The 15,642-nt window shown below is 44.1% G+C and overlaps 1 protein-coding gene and 2 non-coding genes across 3 annotated transcripts in view; 2 read left to right on the plus strand and 1 right to left on the minus strand.

Annotated features, from left to right (window-relative positions):
• Alpha-man-ia (alpha-Mannosidase class I a) overlaps window positions 1-15,642 on the plus strand; it is a 430,149-nt gene that overhangs the window by 108,022 nt on the left and 306,485 nt on the right. The gene's annotated exons all lie outside the window — the stretch shown is intronic.
• LOC143433412 (small nucleolar RNA U3) lies at window positions 5,606-5,821 on the plus strand. The gene has a single exon (XR_013103121.1). It is a non-coding gene; the product is annotated as a small nucleolar RNA U3 (small nucleolar RNA).
• Window positions 6,490-6,571, minus strand: Trnas-aga (transfer RNA serine (anticodon AGA)). Its single transcript has one exon. It is a non-coding gene; the product is annotated as a tRNA-Ser (tRNA).

Genomic DNA, 15,642 nt, shown 5'->3' on the forward strand with positions numbered 1-15,642 from the left:
CTGTTCTTCTCGCGAGTCTCGCGAGGGGTAGGCCCTGGAATTTATTATTTTCTCTGCTCCTCTAAATTCTCGACTGTCATCGTGCGTGTCGACTGATCGAAAACCGCCAAGACTGAGTCTAAAGACGCGGTGGTTTCTTCGCGAGCAAGAATTACATCGTCTAGGTAAAATAATGGCACCAGAAGCTGGGAGTGATCGATCATCGCGCGTTAGAAAGACGTTTCAATTAAGGCGTGTGGACGCAGCGAGCATTGTTCGAGGCTTCTGTGCGCGATGCGTGCGTACAGCGCGAGACGAGGGATTAATCCAAATCCAGCGGTGGTTCTATCCAGCCGTGGAACGACTGTAAAACCGTGCGTTGTCAGACGAGGGCCTCGTTGCCCGCGCGCTGCGGTGTCGCTTGTTATCGTAGTCTTATTACGTCTTAAGCTGGTTGTCACTCCGAAATGATACGGGTGCTGGCTTCCAGTTTCCGCCCGTGAAGCTATTGTACGGCTTGTTACAGCCGACGTGGTATATACGCCGGCTGTATTCTTACCAAGTTCGCTAATGCACTTTGAATTTATTACCAACGAGATCCGAGAGATCTCGGCATTGTTGGCAGAGTTTAAGATCCGCGAGAGTTTTCGAGCACCTATTTAGATACTAGACGCTGCCTGTTGGACGCGCGTAATCCTTAAGCCGATTACGTTACCACCGAGGATCTTTCACTATCCGCTTGTCAAATGGTACATTTTCTTACATCGTCTAATTTTATAATCAAACACGTGAAATTTATTCGCATTGATAACGTTACAATTTTGCGAGGACAGTTTCGAATGAAATTTGCTGGTGCCTGTACTCGAACATCCTGCGGACTCCTTCCAGAGCGAGAGAAAGAGAAAGAGAGAGAGACACACACACACGCACACAGTTATATAACACCAAAGCCGCGCGCACGATAAGCCAAGAGCGGCGCGCCGCCATTACAGGCGATAAAGTGCTTAAGTCTTCAATCTCATTCAAGGAACTCGCACGGAACCACCCCATTGCGCGTGTGTCACGGTGCAATTACTACGTTTTACTTTCGTCATGCTATTTTTTAATTACGTATATTACACTTCGTACCTTATTGTTAGAGCCAGGCCGTGCGAAGCTGTGCGAAGGCCGTAAAGCTACGATATAAAAGCGCGTACCCGTGTACGTGCGCGCGAGACGCGTGGGGAGGCGACGGTGGACGGCTGGCGTGGAATATAATTTGGCGGAACAAGAAAAGACGCTGGGCTCTGGGAGGGGTGGATCTACCCGGACGGTTCCTGGCCGCGTATTAACCCTATCGGTATGATGATGCCGCGGTTTGCCTCGGTAGGTACTGTAATTACGGTAATGTTATGCGCGCTAATTGGAGGATTTTGCGAGGGCACGATAAAAACGAGATTACCGGCGAAGAGGGCTGCGCGCCGTTGCGCATCACTCGCGCTCCTGCCCTGTATCGCGCGGGTACATCGACTGGAGAAATTGGCTATCGGCGTACTTCTCGGCCCGGGGCCCATTATCTTAGCGGAAAAAAAAAGTTAGTAAATCATCCGCGATACAATCTGCGCCTGGTCCCGGGCCCTCGAACTTGGCCCTGCCTGCCGCGCACCCCCGTTCGACCATCCCCCTCCCACCTTGGTAATGAAGCAACGTCAATAGGATAATGCTCGTCCGTGGTTTTTTAATTAATCCCAATGAACGGAGCTGGGTCGCGGGACAGCGGGTCGTTGCGTGCCACGCGCTTGTTAGCGGCGCGAGTAATCGCCGCTGGAAATCTTCGAGAGGCCCTGTCGCGTGTGTCGAGATCAATTTTCCGGTCGAAATCAATCGAGCGATGGAATGAATCTTGTCGCGTTCACTGGCTATTCTTTGAGTTTCTGATCTGCTTTTATCGTTGGTTCTCTTTGGCGTTTCTTTTGCGAGGCTTGCTTTTCGCAATGACACCCTGTCGCGTCGCGTGATGCTGCGGCAGCTGATGATTAATGAAGTATGGCTGTGTTTAGATGACGCTGGATAAAGGTAGTTTTCAATGGACGACCGTTGTGGATGAATCGATGTTACGTGGCGCGAGAGAATGTTTGAAGCGGTTTGTATGTACGCGTGTAAGGCGTGGATAGTAGACAGCCTTTGTCGAAAAAGGAAATTTCTCTCGGAGGCAGTTGAAATGGTAAACGACTGAAAGAAATTTGAAAGGATCGCTCTGAAAGTCCAAATGCGCGCGAATGGAAGAGGAGAATTGCTTTTTGCTATTTAGATTAATGGCGAATGGCGGTGGGATGTGGATTAACGATAACTCGCGAGAACAAAAATAAAGTTTTCATTTGAGGGATAAGAGATTGCCGCAAATGAAAATTTTAAGAATTCAGAGTAATCGCTACTTTGCTCCAATTAAATATTCGAATAATTTTCCGCGAGCATTGAAAATTTAACCAGAACTTTGAATCTTGAAACGTGATAAGAAGCTTTGGCATCGAGGTTACACTAAAACCTGACGCCTTGCAAAAATGGCGGTAGGAATTCGATTGTAACTACTGTACGATTAACTAGCAACGATAAAACAAAGTCGAGAATGGTCGCACGGTAAAAATTATGAACGCTGCTGTTGATTCGAAGTGAAACACTTCAGAGACCAGCGCGAAAAATAATGAACTACCTTCAACCAGTGATAAATAAGTATTCGAGCGAAATAAGTAAGAAGCGGAGAGGGTGCGAGAAAGGTTGCCTGGCAGAAAGTTCTTTAATTAATACCGAGACACTTTTTGCCATGGAAGCGGTAATTTTCCGGCAGCCAAACTTTACCGCATCCTTGCAATTAGTTTCAGAGCTGAGAAAACGTGTGAGACAAGATGGCCACGCGCAACGGTTGAACCATTCCGGTTAGAAAACGAAAGCAGTGTCCCTGTACATTTTCGAGCTTCAGATTAAAAGATTGCGAGTGATAATGATAATCAAAAAAAGGAAAGGCAAAGAGAGAAATCGGAATAAGACAGGGAGAAACAAAATTCAAGCCAGCACGTAAATATTCGACTAAAGAGAAGCACGAAATCAGAGAGATGGAACGAGAAATGGTGAAGCAAACGCAAGGAAAGATTCGACGAACATTTCTGTTAACGACGCTTGTTAAAACAGCGTCGAGGAACAGGCGAGTAAGACAGATGTAGAATAAATACGAGGGAAATAGGAGAGTTCAGTGGCGGTGTGTATACAAATCTTTAAGAAGAGAGAAAAAATTGAACGCGCAAGAAAATGACTGAGAAAGGAGTAACGCAGTGCCAAATATGGTTTTCAATTATTTTATTTTTCTCAATATCGATGAAATTTTTCAAATACTCCCAGCGCTACGGATACAAACATCCTTCCGACTAATTATTACATCGTGTCGCAAATTGGATCCATTTAATAGGTCCGTAATAAAGGACATGCCGCGTTCAATGAGCATAATTGGTACAATCACCAATTGATCAACGGCACGTCTATTCATGTAATAGATGCGTTGGTTATCTCTGTGAACGCTATTCAGTTCGCCTGTAACGGGACCGTGACAACCGACCGTAATGAATGAATAATTTATACGCGACTAACCTTTTATACACGTCGTGAGTGTAGGCGCTACATCGTGCCACACGTATTGCACATTAATCCAGGGACGAACTGTTTCATGTAAACACGATTAAATTACATTTTTTTCTTGCATCTTAGCGCAAGTACAATTTTCACCTCCTCCAAGTCAAATCGTACACCCCGTCTGACCGTGTCGCGAAATGGCCAGCGTCTCACCGCTCGCGAGAGACAATACAGCCCCCGTCGCCCTCGCCAGAAAAGGGGAAAAAACACGGCGGAAGGTGCGAAACGAGTGGCGAGGCAACGAGAGGAACAGTTAAAAAGGAGAAGAAAAAGCGGTGGGAGACAAAGGTGCTCGCACAATGGCGAGTGTGGGTGCGCGTAAGTGTAATGTATGCCCGCATTGTTTAGAGGCGTCTTGCCGCGGCCGTGTAGGCCATTGCACGCGGTGTACACGTGTCCACCCACCGCTACACGCGGGTTACTCAGCGGCACCCACGCGTCCGCCCGTGTTTCGACGGTGAGCCGCGAAAAACCTCGACGACGAAACGCGGCTCGGCCAAATCGCCGGCGCAACGGCTAATTCGCCGTTTGTGTCATGCAAATGCCGCTGACGAAAGAACGGGGCCACCGTGACGGACGCGGTCGGCCATTGTCGGGGTTGCGTCATTGGCGAATTAGGGTGCGCGTGCGGCATAGTCCGTTGAAAAAGATAAATTCCGCTGCTTATTCTTGTCCCCAGCTTGGAAACTGTTGGAGCCAGACGTGGATACGAGTATGTGAATATTTAAATTAAATTTAGATTTAATTTTTTTCTTTTTTCTTTGCTACACGCTTATATTATGTATCATCGAATTGGTGTTAGGAGGTGATACGCGTAAGAAATGGGAACTTCAGCTGATTGAAGTAGGTTATGCAAACGGCTTCAGTCAGCTGCGTACGGTTCGCGGAATGTAGGTTGATCTCAATCGTTTTATCATTTTTGCTTTCATAAATAACCTACGCGGGAAGCGACTTTCTACTTTCCACTTGTATCGAATTTCCCTGCAATTTTCTTACCGATTTGAAATTCATTCTGCAGACATCGTTAGTGGTCCCCTTTATTTTCATAAATATTTGATCAGACACTAGTGCGCGTTCCTTGGAATGCATAATGATAGCACACTTTTGATCGATAGTCCCCTTCTGCTGCACGTGCGACGAGTGCTATCGTTTATCGCTAATCTCTAAGTTTGTTGCGCGCGAGCATCAAAGATGGATTCGTTTCGATGAAATCTAAACAATCTTCTTCCGTTTTTCTCGAAAAGAAAGGAGAAACATGAAATCCCTTTTGCACCTTGTAGCAATTTACCCTTTTGTCGTCGCGGAAAACAAACAGCGTATAATCGAATTCCGATCCCAACGAGAATTTCCCACTCTCGTGCAATGAAACTCTCACCCGTTCGAAGTTCTAACAAATTCCATCGCGCCAGAGCGCCTGATGAATTGTTTATTCCAATTTTCGTTCGACGCGTGGAGTACAGCGAAATTAACTGTGTGATCGTTCAACTTTCGTTGTTTCGAGGACACGTCACGGGGGATGATGAGCGCAGCAACTTTTCGTATCAATTTTTTTTGCTCACCGTGCAACTGTCAGCAACCAGAAACAGCATCGTTAATTAATTGTTAAACCGTAGAGAATCGATCGCAGGGAGAAGTTGCGTGAACTCGATTCTTCAACCAGCAGAGGACGTTCACTTGAAATCGAATGTGACGCGACTCGATCAATGCGATCAAGCGTAGACGCTAGAAAAATCGTGTTGCGCTTGATTGTTAGTTTCAGACTGCCTAGATTCGGTCTGAATTCAAATAACACGACTAGTCTGATCGAGGCTTCAGTATCAAACTCTATTATTAGATAGCACGTCTCATAATATCATTCGGAGTTGGTTCGAAACTCTCTCACAGATGGCCAGGCAGTTAAACGAGTTCCCGCAGCTGTAAGCGTACCCCACCGGTTAGATATTGTGTCGCGATGGCTGAGGAAACCAAGATCATACTTCACAGGATCATTTCTGTAGTATATCTGACCTGCTCTGAGTCCAAACTTAGAGTTGATGCAGCCACGATGACGAGGCATAGTTCCTTTCCCTGAGCGTGAGGACGACTCGAGAAGTTGACTTTGTTCAACTTCTCAGTCATCGATGATCGTTCACCCCTTGTATCCAGTACAAGGGGGGTGGGGAAGTGGAACTTTCTGAGTGGTCGCAATTTATATAAAAATCAAAATTTCAATTTTTTTACGAGTGAATTTTGCAGTAAATTTTTTATTGCATGCAAAAAATTTGTCAGTTACTTCGTAGGAAATTTTTTTAATTCATGTCTGCAAAATACATTCAGTTGAGAGGAAAAATATATATGGTAGATGTAGAATTTTTATACTGAAACCACATTTTGCTTTTATTTTTGACATCAATTTCTGTCAATTGTTGAAACTAAAAATGAAACTTCTGTTGCTACGCCAGTTTTCTGTTCAATAATTTACGTCGGGACGCTTCGCGGTACTGATACAATTTTAATAAGAATTAAACCCGTTTATCTAGAGCAGTGTTTTAAATTTTTATCAATCGCAATTTATTGCAATTTTATCAGCTGCAGTAAATAACATGGTTTCGATATACATTCGAAAAAGAAGTAAATTATTTATTGTCTGGAACAGAAAAAATAATTACAATCTCGTGAATAATTCAATTGTAACACAGTTGCTACATAAATTTATTATTGGTGCACAAACACTTTATAATTTATGTGTGGAAGCATATAGAATATGTACACTTGACAAAGTCAAATAAAATTTTAACATATTATATTTGTTAAGAATCAACAAATGTACCATGCAAAAAGAATCTACATGGGAAAAAGTAATCACACTCTCGCAGTCGGTAGGACTCGAACCTACGCTCCCAGAGGGAATCTGATTTCTAGTCAGACGCCTTAACCACTCGGCCACGACTGCTCGTTGTGACAAGTTTATTTATTGCTCCTGAGAAGTCTTCATATTATTGCATAAAGGACAAAATGTTACTATAATTTATCTGCCTACGTTTTAAATAATCCCTTCCACAACTGTCAAATTAATACTCCAATATATTAACACGACGAGCGACAATAGAAATATACTTTTAACTGCTTTAAATCATCACTATTAAATTTATATTATAAAATCCAAGAGACCGTCAGCGACCAATCGAATCCAACAAGAACTAATCGAATCGTCATTGAAGTTTCAAATCGCAGCTGCGATGGAATCACGACTAAACCGTGCACGACGAACCTAATTCCTGTTACAATATCCCTCCAATTCCAATCAATTTCCGCGTCAAGCGAGCAAACTGCGAGCTCGACAAAGAAGTCAAAGCAGCTGATTAACAGGTTCTAAATCACGTCGCGCGGCGCGTGTTTTATCAGCGCGAAACATTAAACAAAACACTGTCGAATCAGGGGTTAAACGCGACGCGGATGGAACGCAAAGCTGGCGCCTGGTCGCAGCGAATCGGCGTTCGATGGAAAAGAGCGGAGCGACCAGTCGTCACGCAATTATCGACGGCCGCTTGGGGAACGAGCCGGTGGCTAATTAGCGAAAGTAGTGTCAATGATGCAGCGCGGTTCGTCGGCGTACAAATTTACCCCCTTAACCTGGCAATATCCCCTTCTGCTCGCGCTGGACCATAATGGCGGCGGTATTTGCACGGCAAACGCGCGTCGTTAGTTTTGTCCGGTCGAGGCTAAAGGCTTTATTTAACAGCAAACAGGATACGCGTGCTGCGCCCATGAACACGTTGTAACCCGCTGACGTGACACGCCACCAGGGGGTGGATGGACGTTGTACAACCGCGTGTCACCGCGAAACTCTCCAATGCTGAGGATTATTTTTTCAAATCGCAATTTTACCGTATCCGATTCAGAGTTGCAGATAACAGATTCGTTGATGGGATTAACTTCTCTTCGCAGGTTTCTTTATCGGCGTATTATACGTAGTAATTTAATAGCTGCGTGTAATCAGTTTCACAGTCGCGATATAAAACTACGAGTGAGATTTAAAGAGCAAGGCTCATCAATTCGAACCGACCATCTCACTCGAAATAAGAGCTAGAAGACGCGCGAACGCTCTCTACGCCTCGACACCCTGCGCGCCAGCAAAACAACTTGCCCTCGGTGAAAAAGAAGTAAACCCTGCTGCGCTCGTACAGAAGACGCCTTATCATTTTTCATACCCCGTTACATTCACCCTTATCGCGTTCTCCTCCCCAGCCGCGTCCAGCGAAAGCAGAACCACCGAGACGTTTTAAATATTCACGAAGCCGGTTCGCCCGTTCGCCCAGCTCGTCGTAGCCGGAACCACCCCTTCGTTCTCTGTCGATCCGCCGTTCCGATTGTCACGGCAGAGACAAAGCGTCGGCTGGTTTAAAATACTGCGCCGTTGGATTAGCTTGTTCCGGAGAACGCGTGCGCGAATCGGCTGCGTCTTCGAGGGCCGATTCAGGGGCATCCAGGCGTTAAGCTGATAGCTCAGTCGCGGCCTAGACGTAAATGAGGGACGCTAAAGACGCTCGCTGAATGGCACCAGAGATCCGCGCGCGATTCGCCGCGACGATGCTAACTGTACAAGCGCTACAATGTAATGCCAGTTGGGTGCCTCTCGCGTCTGTAGAGAAGGGAACGTTAAGCCTTCTTTTGTTTCGTCCTTTTACAAGATTGTAGAATTTTTCATCCGTTAAGTATTTCCTGTGACTGCTGGTTTCTATTTATTTCATCCCTGAGCCTGGCTCGCTGATAGATTTGTTTCGTGCAATGACATTAAACTACGAAAGTTATATACAGCACGGGCCGTATCGTACACAGGTTAATATAGCTCGTTGTTCGTCGGAATCCACGCTAGTTACCGAAGAACCCCAAAGGACTCCCTCCATTTTTCCTCATTTCCCCTGCCCCTCCTTTTACTTCCTTTTTTCCTGTACTTTCCTCGTACGACTCATTCGTTCATTCTACTCCCCATCTCTCGCGTCGTATAAAAGCGTATATCAGTTAAGCACGGCTATTTGCTATCAGAAAAAAATGTGGAAGCATGGTGTCGGTGATTATCAATATTTATCAGCAAACTGAAATGCAAATATTTAGCGTCTCCGAACCGGGGGAACGCGGAGCGTTATACCATTTTCGAAACAAACGATTCAGATAAAATATCCTACTATTTCATCGCGTACTAGTATTTTAAAAACCATTTCAAGTAAATCACGGTTAATCCTCGGAGCAACGCGAATTTGAATCGCGCAAACATTTTTTATTTTGATAAATACATCGCGAACCGTGCGAGCATACGCGATAGTTTACACGCCGCACGAAGAGGATCGCAGCCGGATAAGCTGCGAAAATACGCACTTACGCCACAAACTTTTCAATCCACCCTGTCATTTTTTTGGCGCGCTAAAACCCATAACGATGTATTCGATACGGTACAAATAAACGTGTCCAAATTTTCTGAACATATCTCAATGCATTCGCATTTGCACTTTCGGTGCAAAATTTCCACCCCTTTGTAACACCGTTGTATTCATCCCCCAAACCAACCCTTACCCCGCTTCATTCTCTACGTACTCCTTTCCTTATCTCGCAGCAGACCATTTCCACTTGTCTATTTCGTTTCGTAGCCCCGTTTCAGCCCCAACCACTCGCTTTTCCCCCGCGTCGCCGCCTCATCCTTCTTCCAGCCATCCTCGTTCTCACCTATGCCCCCGTTGTCTCTATTTCGAGGCCGTTTCCCGGCGTAACTGCCGCCCCCCCCCCCCCCGACGGTTACAAACGATACTGGCGTTCCGGAGGGGTTGCAATGGATTTAAGTCACGTTCGTTCCGCTTAATCCGCGCGCATTCTTTCCGGCGGTGCCGCCACGGCGAATTCCAGGATCCGCAGCCGACGACACGGACGTAATTAAGACGTAACGCGCGGCTTTAAACGCGGCTGCCACCGGTGAAATAATTACGGCGCGGCTGGAGGCAGCCGCGAGAAGGAACCTCCAGGAAGGCGGCTCCTCCGACCCTCGTTCCAGGTCGTCCTTCGCGCAGCGCGCGCCTCGCACGAACTCGCCGGATACGCCGGTGTTAAGGACTCGTCCCGGAGCCTTTTTCAACCCCCGCGTGATCGATGCCGGAGATCGCGAGAATTGTCTGCGAAACGGATGTACGAAGCGGGCTGTTCTTAGGGGCGCTTGAGAAAGATATATACTGCGGATTTTGGAGGATGTTTAAGGGCTGAGAGTTAAGAGGCGGCGGGGCGAGTTTGGGGACGGTACGGTTGGGGGATGATTAAGTATTCCGGGAGAGGGTTGTGTTACTTGTTCAACGTGTAACGTTGAGGAGCGTTCTTTTTTGGGGGAGGAAGAGTTCTATTAACAGTACGTAACCGTTAATCGCTATGAATATTCAGTATGAAATTCGCGTCAAGTATAAAATTATAAATAACAAATGCGAATTATAATACAAATTGTAGTTACAGAATATCCCGTATGTACATAATGCAATTACTTACGCGATACAACATGTAGCATTTCAAAAACTCTACTGTGGAGTAGAATCATTTATTGAGCTAGAAATTACATGCAGTAAGATAGCAGAAAGTCCTGTTCCAAAAAAACAAAATACATATTATCCTTCCGTAGAACAAAACAATCACATTTTTGATAAAAACGGAATAATCTTCCAAAGTTAACTTTTTCAAATATCCATGCATCTGTTCTCCACGAGTTCCCGCTTTACAGAACAAAAATACAATTCTCACGTTCACTTAACCACGGAAAAGATCACGCGCGCCCTTCGACATCCACTGAAATATTCAGCCTCGACAAACAGCAGTATCGACTCGAAACTAAGTCAGCGGCTGGAGAAAAGTGTGCCCGCGAGAACGCAATTCGTTTCGCGAAGATATCTCTGTCCGTTCCGGCGATACAGGGGTTTGAAGTTGGCCCGCGAGGGCTCCGGAAGCCGCTGAATGGGGCGGCCGAAATTCCCGGAAACGGCGTGACCCACTTTTTACGGCGGAAGCCGCGTACGCGCGTTTCAGTGTAGCAGTAGTAGAAAAAGCGCCGCGTCAGCCAGCGCCGCTGACCAGGGCGCGCGAGCCCACGGTTGGGGTAGGTCAATGACGGGGCGCGAGCGAGAGACCAGCGTAAAGGGAGCTGGAATTACGGATCCCCCTTTGAACGGCGATATCTCGCGAACGAGACGTCGTATCGGGATGAAACGAAAAGTGAATTAAAGGTGGGAATCCGTGGTATCCGCTGGGCGGAACGAGATCGGTCGCGGGTCAGTATGGTACGGAGAAAGAGAGGGAGAGTGTTTCAATTAGCGATTGGTTTTTCCTCACGTTTCTCTTCACTGAAATAGTGATGGATTTGATAATGGAGTTTCGCGAGGAACGGTATGTTGCCTGGATGTCTTTAACTCGTGTGAATGATGTGTTAATCAGTGAGAGAATAGTTCTGTTTTTTGGAGCAATTGGGAATTTTGATGGTTCATCGAGTGCGATGAGTAAATGCTATTTAATGGGACGATATTTGGGTAGGTTTGTATATCGATTGAAACACGTTTCAATCGCTCCTCTCATATTTTATCTAACAGATTTGAAATTTACAAAGTTCGTATTACTAAATGTCTGAGAATCGAAATTTCATATCCGTGTTAATCGCTAATAGAAACGTTACTCCTCGAGCTCCTGTACAACCGAAGAACGAACTGGGAGAACATTTTTTTCTATCCACAGAACAATACCCTTGTCTCGCGAAAATTCAAAAAGGGCGTTTCCAAGTCCGCGCGTAAATCCATTTTCCGGGTGGAAAAAGGAGAACGTAGGAGAGACCGAGGGAAAGCCAGGAAGGACGGGACACGGGATCGTAAAATTGAAATTCGCAGGCGAACGGCTTTGCCCGCGAGTGTCCACACGTTCGCCCGTGTGTCGGGCGGGTCTGACGGGACCGGAATTCATTTCAGCCGGTAACAATTTCGGATAAGAGCGGCGACCGTACCCGGAATTACGTACAAATAGATAGCGTTATCCACTCGCGGCGCGCCAATAAATCGTTTTATCCGGGTGCCGCGGCGTTTATTTAAGTCCAGCCTGCGGGGCCATTTTTCTGGAACTATCCCGAGCGGGGCCATTACGGTGGCCGAGAGTAGAAGAGAACGTTCACAACCGTTTCGGCTATCGTCATTGCGATACGATGCAACTTCTGTCCCGCGGGAAACCCTCACCCCGCTCTTAAATACAACCTAGTTAACCCGTTCCCGTGGATCTCTCCCTCGTTTGTTTCGCCTCCTCTTGCTTCCGTTTGCTTCCGTTGCTTGTAAAATGTTGCAGGCCAGACGGGTTCCACTGTTTTTGAGCAGATTGCCTGTTTATATGGCCAACGCCCGCGAACCTTCCGTTTCAACGACGAGTTCTCGCCGTAACTATCCCGAGATCGCGCCGTTTTATCGCGTACCATCGCATCCAGTGGTGTGTAATTGCTTCTTTCGATCTTGCTTTCGTTCTCCTCGCGAGGACTGTTCCCCGTGCGAGTTTGTTTGTTATAATCTGACGGGAATTTTAATTACGCTTTGCCTGGGATATCGGCCGGGAATAAGGCGAATAAAAATCTTGCGATTTATTGTATCGCGCGGGGGAACTTTCGTATTAAATGAAATATGGAGAAATTGCATTTCAGGAAATGAATTTTCGAGCACGAAAAAGCGCTCTGCTAAGTACATAATTGCCTTACGGTTTAATCGCGTTACGTTTTAACACGCGTGACGTTGCCCGGTTATAATTTAACAGCGAGAATTTTAATTAAATAATCCAACGCCTCCAACGTGAAAAACTACGCGGAAGGTGTGGGATTAATTATCGGGAAACGAAAGCAAACGCGTATTTCCGATGAACGTCAGCCTCATATTTTTCCCGCCGCGTTTGAATGTTCCATTAAAGTTACAGGAACCGCTGCAGTTGAGCGGAAAGGATCACGGCTTATGGCTCCATACCCCTTTTTCACGCGGAACTGGTTAATCCGCGAACCGAATAAAATCGCTCTTTCGTTCCTCTTTCCGGTCACCTGATTCCGCATTTATATTTGCCGCGAGGAGCGCAACCGTTGAATTATTTTTAACAATTTAATGCGACCACGCCGTTGGCGTACAAAATAAAGGCGGACCTGAATGCGGAAGCATTCAAAGTGAAATCTGGAATTATCTGCGGCGAATGAAACGTTGGCGCTCGCCAGAGAGAGAGAGAGAGAGCTACGAATGATTTCTATAAACGATTACGAAATTCCACGTACGCGGTACCAAACAATTTTAGAAATGCAGTAATCTCGTCCATTTTTGGTTAAAATTTTATATATTCAATTTCGTATATTTGGTATCATTTTATACATTATTTCGCGTTCGTATTTGCAATAATATTTTCCAATCCCTTAAAATTGCTTCGAATATTCCAATTCTTTCGTCGATCGCACAATTTTTCCACGTGCATTAAATAAATGGAACTGTAACTCGGAAGGATGATACGCGTGAAGCGAGACGGTATTATTTCCGCTGTCGTTCGCGAGATAACAGAGCCGGGAAACGTCAACAAGCAATGCGTCACTTTCTTCCGCTTTTCAAATTGTACACGCGTCTAATCTACTTTAACCTTGCCCTTCCGGCAGTCTTGTCGCGACCGTCGCGATCGTCGTATCGTATCCGCGATGGCTGCTTTTACGACTGTCGAGTAGTTGAGTGTTACTTACTGCGCTTTCACGAATCTTACGTGTGTACCAACTGTACGAAAAGGATGGCGAGTAACAGACAGTGGACAGAATATTTTAGCAGATGGTAAGTTCATTTAAGTATACAATTAAATAACTTCAGATCGAATGGCATCGAATTTCATGAATTTACGTGGTGGTGCGTCGTTAATTATTGCACTGTTTTTATTAACATCAGACGTTTCTGTCGTTATCATAAAACATACGTTGCATCTTGGAAGTCGTTTAATCATAAATTAGGTGAAGAAATGTAACGTCGTTCTTCGAAGTTCCTTCGAACGATGAAGTAGTTATTGTTCTCCTCCAATACTTTCGCTTCTCAAACGAAAGCTCTTCGAGCGATCTCAATAATCGAGGGTAGCCAATAAATTCCGGCATTGGTCGACTTTCCAAAGTACAATTGCAAATACCATTAAGAGCTCTCGCGCAAAACTCCTTCATCCCTTAAAACAAATACAAACTCGAGCGATTGGTAGCTTTTTGTAGTCGAGCGAGAACTTCATCGATTACAGCCACTCAATTATTTCAACGAAATCGTTTCAGGTAATAAAACAGTGTTGAACATTCTTCCAATCGGTTTCGTAATCCTAATCTACTGTTTCATCGAACACTCCTTCTGAAATACAATATTATTCATCCACGTCGTACAAAAATCTCCGATGAAATTTAATTTCACGCAATTTTCCACCAATCGCGTACATACAGTGCTGGACAAAAGTATTGGCACAGCATGATTGTTATGATAAAAATGCTTATAACTATGAAACAAATTGTTAAAAAGGAAAAATTTGTTTACACGTTTATTTATTTATTATTCTAGATTATTATTTAACAGAAACAGTAATATAAATAAAGTGATATGCGAAATAATAACAAAAACATATTTATTGAGCGTTTTAAGCATGGACAAAAGTATTGGCACAAATGATTGAAAGTACTTAGAAATTAAAAATTAATATTTGGTTGGCCCTCCATTCCTCATGATAACTTCCTTCAATCGTTTTGGCATTGAAGTTACCAATTTTTTTGTAAAATCCGGCTCTATATTGTTCCATTCTTGTAAAATAATAGCTTTTAATTGGTTTTTGTTTGTTATATTATATTTTCTAATTTTTTTTTCTAATTCATTCCAAACATGTTCGATGGGATTCATGTCTGGACTCTGGGGTGGGGTATTTAATGTATGTGCGGTATTGTAAACGATCCATTGTCGTACAATATAGGCAGTATGTTTTGGATCATGGTCTTGTTGAAAATAAAAATCACGCGGGAGATTTAATTTATTAGCACTTTTAAATAAATTTTCCTTTAATATATTTAAATATACATATTTGTCCATAATCTCATCTATGAATACTAATTCGCCAACCCCAGACGCTGCAATGGAACCCCATACCATGACTCCACCTCCTCCATGTTTCACAGTGGCTTGTAAATGTTGTGGATCCATTTCCGTATTTGGCTTTCTCCAAACTAATACTCTGCCATCTGATTTAAATATATTAAATTTAGTTTCATCTGAAAATAATACGTTATTCCAGAATGTGGGATCCTTTTTTATAAATTCTTTTGCAAATTCTTTTCTCATCTTCCGATTCTTCTTGGATATGTATGGTTTCCTTCTTGCGACACACGCAGAATATCCCGCATCTTTTAACACTCTCCGTATAGTTTTCGAACTTACTTCTTTTTTATTTTCTTCATTTAACTTTGCTCTAAGTTGTGATGAGTTTAATTTACAATTTATTTTCACTTCCTTTACAATTTTCCGTTTTTCTCTAACTGTTAACTTTGAGGGACGTCCACTTCGATTCCTACTTTTGAAATCTGATTGATTCTCAAATCGTTTTACGACACTTCTAATAGTGAATCGACTTCTATTAACACTTTTTGCTATTTCACTATAAGATTTTCGCATTTTGTGCAAATTTAATATTATTTTTCTCTCTTCACTTGTAGTTTCTTTCCCTCTTCTTGACATTGTTGCTTGTTATATTTCCTATGTTGCTAATCGACTGAACTTAAGGATGACTGTTAGAAAAAATGACTATCAGGGAATCCCCTACCTATACCATCAAGTGACAATCGGATTTTTTTCGGAGAGATACAACTACACTAAATTTTGTATAATGTGCCAATACTTTTGTCCATGCTTAAAACGCTCAATAAATATGTTTTTGTTATTATTTCGCATATCACTTTATTTATATTACTGTTTCTGTTAAATAATAATCTAGAATAATAAATAAATAAAC

Source organism: Xylocopa sonorina, chromosome 2 (genome assembly GCF_050948175.1).
Source record: "Xylocopa sonorina isolate GNS202 chromosome 2, iyXylSono1_principal, whole genome shotgun sequence".
Taxonomy (NCBI): domain Eukaryota; kingdom Metazoa; phylum Arthropoda; class Insecta; order Hymenoptera; family Apidae; genus Xylocopa; species Xylocopa sonorina.